Source organism: Ovis aries, chromosome 20, assembly GCF_016772045.2.
Source record: "Ovis aries strain OAR_USU_Benz2616 breed Rambouillet chromosome 20, ARS-UI_Ramb_v3.0, whole genome shotgun sequence".
Taxonomy (NCBI): Eukaryota; Metazoa; Chordata; class Mammalia; order Artiodactyla; family Bovidae; genus Ovis; species Ovis aries.
The window spans coordinates 41,886,206-41,896,726 of NC_056073.1; positions in this window are offsets into that span (position 1 = coordinate 41,886,206).

Consider the following 10,521-nt stretch of genomic DNA (forward strand, 5'->3'; position numbering starts at 1 on the left):
CGTCACGTGCTCTCGAAAAGAATGTGCGTTTGCCACATCGGTGTCTGATCAACCTTGCTCGCTGAGTTACTCAAGTCTATAGCCCTACTTTTTGTCATCTTAAACTGTCAGTGGCTGAAAGAGATGTGCCCCAAAATCCCCCTCTGACTATGAAATTGCCCATTTATCTCTGAAGTTTTATCAGTTTGTTGCCTCATATAACTTGATGCTAGGTTCTTTTAGTAGAATGTGTCCTGGACCGTGCCAGTAATTTAAATTTAAATACCGTATCTTTGTAACCGGCACCTCTATGATTATAAATTAATAAATTAAGGGAGAGGCTTTTGTTCTTTTTTTTTAAAAAAAAAAAAAAAAAAAAAAGCTTCTTTGTCATCTCACCGGGCGAGTAGGCAGTTGTTTTTAGTTCACCCCTACATTGTTGCTGGGGGTGGCAGAGGGGACTCAGTTCCAACCTTCTACTCTCTTGGGGTCCAGGTTTCGTCTCCTCTACCTGCTGTTATTAAGCCCTAAGTCCCTTAATTCCTCAGCCAGTTCTGAAGCCCAAACAACTGCTTTTCCCACCCGTACGTCGTCTGCTCTCTTACCCTATCCCTGCCCCCATCAAGAAGCCCCAGTGCAGTTCCTGCAGCTTCACAGCTCTCTCTTCATTTTTCACCCTCCAGAATGTCCTTACTCTCCTGCAGGTGCAGCTGGATATTGGTTAGTGTTTATTCATTAGTTCTATACATTTGCGAAAGGTGGCATTTATTTTGCATTACACAAAAAACCATGTTCTTAAAAATAGAACAATCTGTTATTTAATAGTCTAAAATGTGGCTTCACAGCAGCTCCCACCAAACCCACTAAATTACTCACGTTCATTTTCATCCGTATGGTATTCTTCCTCATCTTCTAAATAGTCCTTCATACTGAGGTATGAACATATTTCTGAGAAGGCGGCTCCTTATGAAGAATCCTTGGGTTATACAGGCCACACTGCAATAAAAAATTAGAGGATCTCAGAGTGTACCAGACGTGGAAATAATTATAGGCAGAGACATATATACAAGCCTTACCATGGGGGTCTTCCTTGAACAAGAGAACAGAGTTTACAGTTGGCTTGGTCTTCACCGCCATTGGAGAGGGAAAAGGAAAATGTACATGAAGACATGCGTCGTTCTGAAACCACTAGCGGTCACCTTCACGTGTGTCTGCCCCATTACTTCAAGAAGAGAACCCTAAACCATCAGCAGGGAATGCCAGCCCACTCCAGTGTTCTTGCCTGGAGAATCCCATGAACAGAGGACCCTGGTGGGCTACAGTCCATGGGGTCGCAAAGAGTCGGACACGACTGAGCCACTAACACTTTCTCACTCTTCACCCATTCTCACTGCCAGTAGCAGGCATGCATTCACTTTTGGCAAAGCACAGAGATAGCCAGGGCCCTCGCCACTTCTGCGGACCTTCAGACCCTCCCTTCTCCTGACTACTTCACCAGGACTATGGCTGTGTTGTTCTGTTTACTCTCAAAGGTCCTGCCAGTAGAGCATGTCCTCACATTAGGAATTTGGACATAGGAAAGCTGGGGATGGAGAAAGCAAGGTTATCTTAGTTCTCCTCCCCTCCCCCTCCCAGAGCAGGGGCTCTGGGGGATGGGCCTGGAGAGGAGGAAGTTTGGGTTTGCCATTCAACATTTACTAAGCCGCACGTTAAGTTGTGCAAAGGTTGTTCTCAAGAAGTTTACGTGGGCAGACACTCTTTCTTCAAGTGGAACTTGCTTTGTCTCTGGATTCTCCACGATTTTTCTCTGAAGGTCCGAGGCTGGGGGTGAGGGGTGTGGGTAAAGAGCTGGAGGGCAGTTCTACATAAAGGGAAGGGACAGTGAGGACGGGATTTGTTGGGGGGGGGGGCGGGGTAGGGGACAGAGATTGGATCAGGAGAAAAAGGAAATGAGAGTAAAGCATGCGCTTTGAGGGAAAATCCTGCAGGAGGGGCCAGGAAACACACTTTGAGTATTTGAAGTCTTATCAAGCCTGTCAAATGCTGAGCAGATCACAAACATGCAAAAGATGTTTGTGACTGACTAGGAACAGGTCATCTGGTGACCGCCGCTGGCTGACAGGCACACAATCTACGGTGGCTACCCTGGGCACCCTCCTCTCTACCCAGACTCTCACCTCTTAGGTTGACTGGCCTGACAGATGAGGAAATCCTATAAAAAGAAAAGGTGGGCTTCCCCTTTGCCTCAAGGGTGTCTTCTGAAACTCCTTTCCAGAGAAGTGTTTCTGAATGAACAGAATGCACTTGAACTAACCCTGCCAACGAATCTACCATGGTTGAACCCTGTCGAGAGTCAAGGCTTGTGGTCAGGCACCTTCTGGTCCACAGGCAGCCCTGTGTGGAGGGCTCTTATGAGCTGCCCACGGGGTCTTGGGACCCCAGTCCAGCAGCCTTGCCCTCAAGCCGATGGGACCTTCGAATATAGCCTCCATCCCTCTGGCTTCTCCCTGGGGCTTTAAGAACCACAGAGAGGCTGAGAGGGAAACCCGAAGTGTGGATATGTAAATTCTGTCTTTTAACAAAATTCCCCCATTAGGTTTTTCCCTTTGGGGTACTTCTTAGTCACCCTGTACTTTCCAGGATGTGCTCGTGTGTTCACTTAAATAAGAAAATAAACAGAAAGCCCTCCTTTTTCTGTACTTTTCTGGCTGGTTTGCTTTTCTCCTCTGAGAAACTAGAAGCACTTAGAGACGCTGCTCACAACAGGAGCAAATTACACAGAAACGATGCACGGAGAAATTGGCCTCAGACTTGATTTGAGGCACTTTAGAGGAAAGCCTTCTCTTTCACCTGTATGTCTTCTTTGGAAAAATATTTATTCAGATCCTCTGCCCATTTTCGAATTAAATTTTTTTTTTAGCTGTTAAGTTGTATGAGGTCTTTACATATTTGCAGGATTTACCCTTTATCAGATGTCTGATTGGCAAATATTTTCTCCCATTCATAGATTTTCATTTTGTTGACAGTTTTCTTCCCTGTGCAGATACTTTTAGTCCCGCTTGTTTATTTTTGCTTTTGTTGTCTCTGCTTCTGGTGTCAAAATCCAAAAAAAAAAAAAAAGAAAGAAAAAAATCATCAGAAATACTGATTCCCAGAGCCTAGCATGGATGCTTTCTTCTAGGATTTTTATGGTCTAACTTCTTACATTCAAGTCTTTAATCTGTTTTGAATTTATTTTTGTGTATGGTGTAAGATAGGGGCAGATTCCCAACCACTGGATAATGAAGAAAGCCCTTACCATTGGTTTTAATATGGAGGATGAAACCATGGAGGGTCATGCCTCTGGCTTTGTTCTTCATTCTCAGGAAAGCTTTGGCTCTGCAGGGCTCCTTTTAGTTTTTTATGGAGGCTTTGTTACCTAGGCATGCTCAATGAAATCATTGGCCATTGGTGATTGAACGTGATTTCCAGCACCTCTCCCCTACCTGGAGATTAGGGGAATGGAGGAGTCGGTGGGACTGAACGTTCTAACCTTCTGATCACACGGTTGGCATCACTGGAAGCTTGGAAGATCTAAAGCAGAGACTGCAAACAGGTACCTGTAGGGCCAGGAAGGTAACATGAGGAAATAAAAAGAGCCAGTTGCCTGGCATGAACTTTGACCTAAGTGAGAAGGGAGGCAATAGGGAGCAGTGGGGTCCATGGCAAACTGAACAGCAACCGCACATCAGTAAGGAGCAGCCATGTCTCAGCTTCAACCAAGTGTTGCTAATTTGAAAATGTTAACCCAGCCTTTCTGGGGTTTTTATTTTCCAGAGAAACTGAGAATTTAGATATTTATATGAAATCTCTTCAATGTTGTAAACCAGCTGTCCCCAATCTTTTTGGCACCAGGGACCAATTTCGTGGAAGATCACTTTTCCACGGACCTCAGGGTAGGGGAGATGCTTTCAGGATGACTCAAGTACATAACATTTATTGTGCACTTTTTTCCTATTATTACTACATCAGCTCCACCTCAGATCATCAGGCATTAGATCCTGGAGGGTGGGGACCCCTGTTGTAAATAAACCATTGATCATTGATTTTTGTTCAAAACACTAGGCAAGGCAAAGCAAACACACCCACGGCTGCCATTTATGTCACAGGATACAACATCTGGTGGTAGCAGCCTTGTCTGGGATCTGACACAGAGGATCCTTGACGGCCCCGGTCAGCGCGAGGTGACTGGTTGCCTCATGTGAAACTAGGTGATGGATTTCAGTTGAGAGAGAAAAAATCATGCTAAGAGGAGAGAAGACTGAGTGAGTGGATGCCAAGGACAAAGGTCTGCATCGCCATTTGGCTCCAGGCCATTCCCATCCCAGCTCAACAGGAGTCTTTTAAGTGTTACAAAATGATTCATTAATGTTTTTCTTCTTTGGGCTATAACACCCATAATAACGAAGCAAGACATAAAACATCTGTCTTAGCCATTTACAGGCAGAATTCTCTGGATGATGCTTGAGAATGTCTCCGGAACTCCCAAATGCACCTGCAGCAGCACAGCAGGAATGGTCTCAGCTGGGGGGAAGGGAGCAAGACGGAAGATGCCCATGGAGTCCACACTAGCTCACCCTTTGCTGGATACCACCCCAGACCCTGACCCACTCTCACAACATATGTTTGCAGCATTCAGCTCATCAGAACAGAGAGCAGGAGGTGGGTTTTCAGTCTGGTGTGAGAAAAGGCTATGAACGTCAGCACCTTTTCTTGTTTTCCAAAATGGAATTTTGCTGGAGACACAGTAGGAAAGAGCTATGACTGCCTTTGAGCTGTTTCTTCTCTAGTATTGGGTCCTGCTGTTGACATCCCTCTCTGCTCTGCATATGCAAGAATCGTTATCCCAGAGACGAGACATTTGTAAGATGATGGTATTTGTTTAACGCCAGATGTTGCTTGCTTTCCTTCATTTCCTTGCTGTTCGTAGCCCCGGGGACGCTGCACAAATGATGGTTTTGAGGAAGGCCAGGAAAGGTCTCCCCAATCTGAACAGATCGGGGCGCAGCTGCCGGAGGACAAGCCAAGATGGCAGAGCGTGCGTCTCTAATTGTCAGGGACGCTTCGTGCGCAAAAGCATCTGAGCTTCTTTAAAGGGTTTCATCAGCTGGAACGGATGCCGACAGTGCCACAGAAAGCACATTCCACTAAGGATGAGAAAGAGAAAAGAAAGTAACATCTACTGAGCGGTTACCACACACACCACACACACATCACGCCGCTTCGTCCTTAAGGTAACTCTGACGGGCAATAGTCTATTTCTCCACTTACGGGAATTGAGCCCCAGAGGGGCCTGACCCAGGAATCCAGTGTTAATTAGTTGTGTGTCTTGGGCTCTCCACATTTTGAATACTCTGCTCCACAGTCCCTGGCCTGGGCTTCGGAATCTGTGCCCACTCTGCTGTGATCCCAGGAGGAGCCCAGGGCCCACCCTTCAGTGCCTTACAAAACTGATCAAAGCAATGTCCTTGAGGTCACACGAGCGAGCATCAAACCAAAAAGGAAGAGAGAGTTCACATTTGCGTGTGATCACCTATGTAATACAAAAGCAAGCCAAAGTTCCTTAAAAACACATACGCAGTAGCTTACATGGGAGTAAAATGCTGTGACGTCACTGAGTTAAAGGCTGACTTTCTATGTGTCCTGGCTAACAGAATAGGACTTACAGTGGTGCTGGTGGTAAAGAAACCCCCTGCCAATGCAGGAGACGTAAGAGATGTAGGTTCCATCCCTGGGTCGGGAAGATGCCCTGGAGGAGGGCATGGCAACCCACTCCAGTATTCTTGCCTGGAGAATCCCATGGACAGAGGAGCCTGGCAGGCTGCAGTCCATAGGGTCCCAAAGAGACATGACTGAAGCGACTTAGCAAACACACAAAGGTTTAAACATGATGGCACAGGGCTTCCCTGGGGGTCCAGTGGTTAAGGATCAAACACTGGTGTGATCCTTAGTCTTGTTAGGGGAAGCACACTAGCTGAAACCGCCCACCCTGGCCAAGCACCATAGCAACCATTAGCATGAGTTATTTTATGACAGGAGGTCCTGGCAAGGAACACGGAACTAATAAGCCACCACCAACAGGAAGAGTCTGGGGAAGGTCAAAAGGAGACCTCACATGTCCTACCACCTCCCAGAATCCTTCTCGCAGGCATCCATCTTGGTTGAGCAACATGTGTGCCACCGGGAAGGACCGTAAGTCAGAATGATTGGCCAAAGACCACCCAGAAACTAATCCCATGACCATAAAATCCGAGACTCAAGCCACGTGGCAGAGCAGTTCTCCTGGGTTCCCTTACCCTCCTGCTCTCCTCCTGGGTGCCTTTTTCCAAATAAAATCTTTTCCTTTGTCAGCACGTGGGTCTCCTCGGACAATTCATTTCCAAGTGTTAGACAAACGCCTACTCTTGGGCCCTGGAAAGGGTCTGGGAAGACCCCACATACCTTGGAGAAACTAAGCTCATGCACCACAACTACTGAAGCCCTCTGAAGCCCTGGTACCCTAGGGCCTGTGCTCTGCAACAAAGAAGCAACTGCAATGAGAAGCCTGCGCACCATACGTAACTTGAGAGTAGCCTCCACTTGCAGCAATTAGAGAAAAGCCCGTGCAATGGGAGTGAGCGATGGAGACTCATCACAGCCCAAAGAAAGATGGTACAGCTAACTGTCTGCTATTCCAAAGGCAGGCTTTTGTGGGGACGTGAGTTCAAAACATAAATCTGTAAAAGGGGGTCTCCCAACCAGGAAGAAAAGAGGTGAGTGTTTGGGGAGCAGAAGCTGACATCTCAATTATATCAGACTCAGTCTGAATTATGGTAAGTTGGTCCAAGCTGGAGGAGACAGACAGTGTGTGCGGGTATGGGTGTGAGTGTGTGTGTTTGGGGTCAGGGAGCCAGGAAGTTAGATGATCAGCATCACAGGATGTGACAGTGTTTCCCAGGTTTTGGACAAGAAAGTTGGCCTGGGAAACAAGGTCAGACTCTTGGCCTGAGGACTCTGGGCAGCAAGGTGGGAGTCAAGCAGGACCAGGACCCCCAAGCTCAGCAAGGATTCCCATCTGAGGTCCTCAGACTTGTTTCCTGAGCTTCCTGAGTGCTGAGCCTGGAGCCAGGTGCTATAGACAGAAACATAACTCTAAGCACTCGGGAGATGTGGAATTTGTTTGCCTAAGAGCATCTCCACAGACCTGGGTATCTTACCAGACTCTGGAGTTTGGGGTTGATGTTCTCTGTGTGATGAGGAGCTGCTCTCTCACCCCAGGTCACCGAGCGAGTAGAGGGTCCACAGCCACTGTGTGCAGCTAAGGGAGAAAAATTGCAACTTTGGGTTTGTGGATTTGTGTGTGTTAGTCATTCAGTCATGCCTGACTCTTTGCAACACCATGGACTGCACCCCACCATGCTCCTCCATCCATGGGATTTTTCCAGGCAAGAATACTGGAGTGGGTTGCCATTTCCTTCTCCAGGAGATCTTTTGGACCCAGGGGTTGAACCCGGGTCTCCTGCACTGCAGGCAGTATTCTTTACTCACTGAACTACCAGGGAAGTCAGGATATGCTTAAGTGGGAGTGGCTGTGTGTGTGCATGTGTTTCTGGAAGATCTGAGGTGTCTCTTTTGGATGGGGGCTCAAGGTTGGGGACTCTCAACCACCACTTCTTTCTGAGCAAAGGGAGCTGCAGGAATGGGTGAGGGTGGGTGGAGGTGTCTGGAACCTACCTGCCCCACCTCCGCCCCCTCTCCTACCCCAGTGCCAGCCCCATCTGTCAATTTCAGAACCCAGCCCCACAGGAAGATCACAGACTAAGAGTAAGCACCGACAGGACCTGGCCCTCCTCCATACAGGACCTCCCGAGACCCAGCTGGGAAAGAGAGAGGGGGTTTTCTCATCCGTTCTGTCCAGTCCGAGTGAGCACAAGTCAGTGGGCCCTGAGTCCAGTATGTACTTTTCTTCTACGTCTATGCCAGCTTCCAAATTACTATGTGTTTGTGCTTAGTGGCTGAGTCCTATCTGACTCTGTGACCTTATCAACTGTAGCCCACCAGGCTCCTCTGTCCATGGAATTCTCCAGGTAAGAATACTGGAGTGGGTTGCCATGGCCTCCTACAGGGGATCTTTCCAACCCAGGAATCAAACCAGGTCTCCTGCATTGCAAGCAGACTCATTACCGTCTGAGCCAGCAGGGAAGCCCACATTACTATACGTGACTGAAAATAACCTTGAATCTTATATCTAACATCTTAACTGGCCCTAGACCATAAACTTTCATTCTCAACACTCAGATATGACATTCCACGTGTCCTGTCACCTCACAAATGGACCCCATCCTAAATCCATTGACTATTCCTGCTCCCCCAGAGGTTAACCATCTCACCTTACCCATTTCTCCCTCGTCAAGACCTGGGCCCTTTCCTGTTGACAGGTCTCAGGCACAGTCAGCCTCAACTGCATGGCCTAAACCACACTCAGGTCACCCATGGGAGCCAGGGCTCATGAGAGTGCTGGTCTTCTGAAGGTGGCCCAGATCCGGCTCACCTGGCTGGGACACACCATCTTCCACGATGGAACTTCAGATGTTGGGGAGTCTCAGGAAGTCTGGATGCAACAGGATACTTGAAGTAGGAGGATGGCTTTTCAACACTTAGGAACGCCTTTTGAAATAGCTATGGCTTTGATTCTGCAGCCAGGGAGGGCTGTCCAGGGTACCCGACCCTTTGAGAGTTTAAGCTCACCCCATTGTGTTCCTTCATGATAGCATATAGCCTCTCTGTTCACCTGGCCAGCACTGCAAAGGAATTCCAGAATCTTCCCTATGGTAGAATTCACACCAGCCCTGCAGAAAGCATCCCACTTAGCTCTACCATCTCCCTCAGGGCTCTTGAATTGTCTTTGTGTTTTAAGGGATGCCAGGCTCTACAGACTTCAAGACAAATCTCTTAGCCAAGCGTCTTAGTCTCCGACTTCACAGCTTAATCAACCCTGGAAGGCTGCCAAAGGAACAGATGGAAGCAGAGCTTGAGGAGATTCCTAAGGGTGGTGGGGACCTGAACTTCCAGTGCTGAAATTCTGCGGGTCCCTGAGGAGCCTTGAGATCCCACCCACTCCTCACTCTCATTTGCAGGCACCTCCGACCTGGCAGCCACTGCCCTTCACTCTTGGAGATTTTAGGATCAGGCTCACTGGTTCTCTCTGGCATTACTGTTGTAGCCATGCGCTCTGGGAAACAAACTCACTCAGAAGGACAAAGCACATAGTGGAGTGCAGTTTATTACACCGGCGGGCCCAAGGCAGAGTCTCCTCTTAGCCAAGGACCCAGACCAGTTTTTGTGAAAACCTTATATACCCTAAGAGTACGTGCCCAAACCCACCTCCCCAAATTCCCTGAAACTAGTCTGAACAAAGGAAAAGAAAGATACAATCAAAGATAACCTGTGATTCATATGTCTTAAGCTTAGGTAGTTAACAGTGGGCAATTATCAATAGGCCTGTGGTCATACCCCAATAAGCATAATAGAATGTATGATTCTATTGGGTTACACAGATAATTAGGGTATTCTTTTAGGCTAAGGAGAGTCTAGGTTCAAGCCCTGGGGCTCTTTCTTCCAGGGACCTGGTTTTCCAGTTGGTACGTCGTTTCTATAGATACTGGGCACATAGCTCAAAGTCCACAGTCCAGCCCAAGATGGAGTCCTGCTTTCAAGATGGAGCCTGTTCTGTCTGTTTCCTCCTCACTACCATCCCAACCACAAAGACAGTCTGACCACATTCTGGCCCCTCAGTCTTTTTACATCTTTGTTGACATCTTTTCTTCTATCCTATCTTATCCATCCACCACAAGCCCATCACTTCCCCTTCCAAAGACTCCAGCATCTCTTCAACGCTTTCAGGATTAACCCGTCATCATGATAGCCTTCACATCCACCCCCCTTGCCCACTCTCTTCATTTCCCTCCTCACCCAACTTGGATTCCTGGCCCATCATTCTGCTTACTTGCATCCATGTTGCCTTTACTACTTAACCCCTCTTTCCATTGGCCATGCTTGTTTGGCTAAATCCCAACTCAGTTTAAACTCAATGGCGTGCCTGCTCAGCCTTCATGCTCAAGCCATCATGTGAGCCTAGAGGAAAACATAACTCTGCACATGGGTCTTGCTTTCCATTTACGACCACAGACCTCAAGTAGGCCTTCAGGATAGTCTGAGTGATTAGCCTTCTCCCCCGCTTCCCCCACACTCAGCTGTTGACTTTGGTTCTCTTTCACTGGGGAATAAAGTCAGAAGAGAATTCTTCTCCCCAGCAAATCTACCACCTTCTGAATCTGTATTCTCTGGCTCCTTTCAGAATTCTCTGCTTGTGCTTATTCAAGGACATCACAATTTCCGCCCCCCCCCCCTTCTCTCTTGACTCATATCTCTACTTGGTCATTTCTCTCTGCCTACCAATGTTCTATAATAACTCCTGTCTTTTAAAAACAATCTTCTGTGAAAGAGAAGTGGTCCTACAGGATA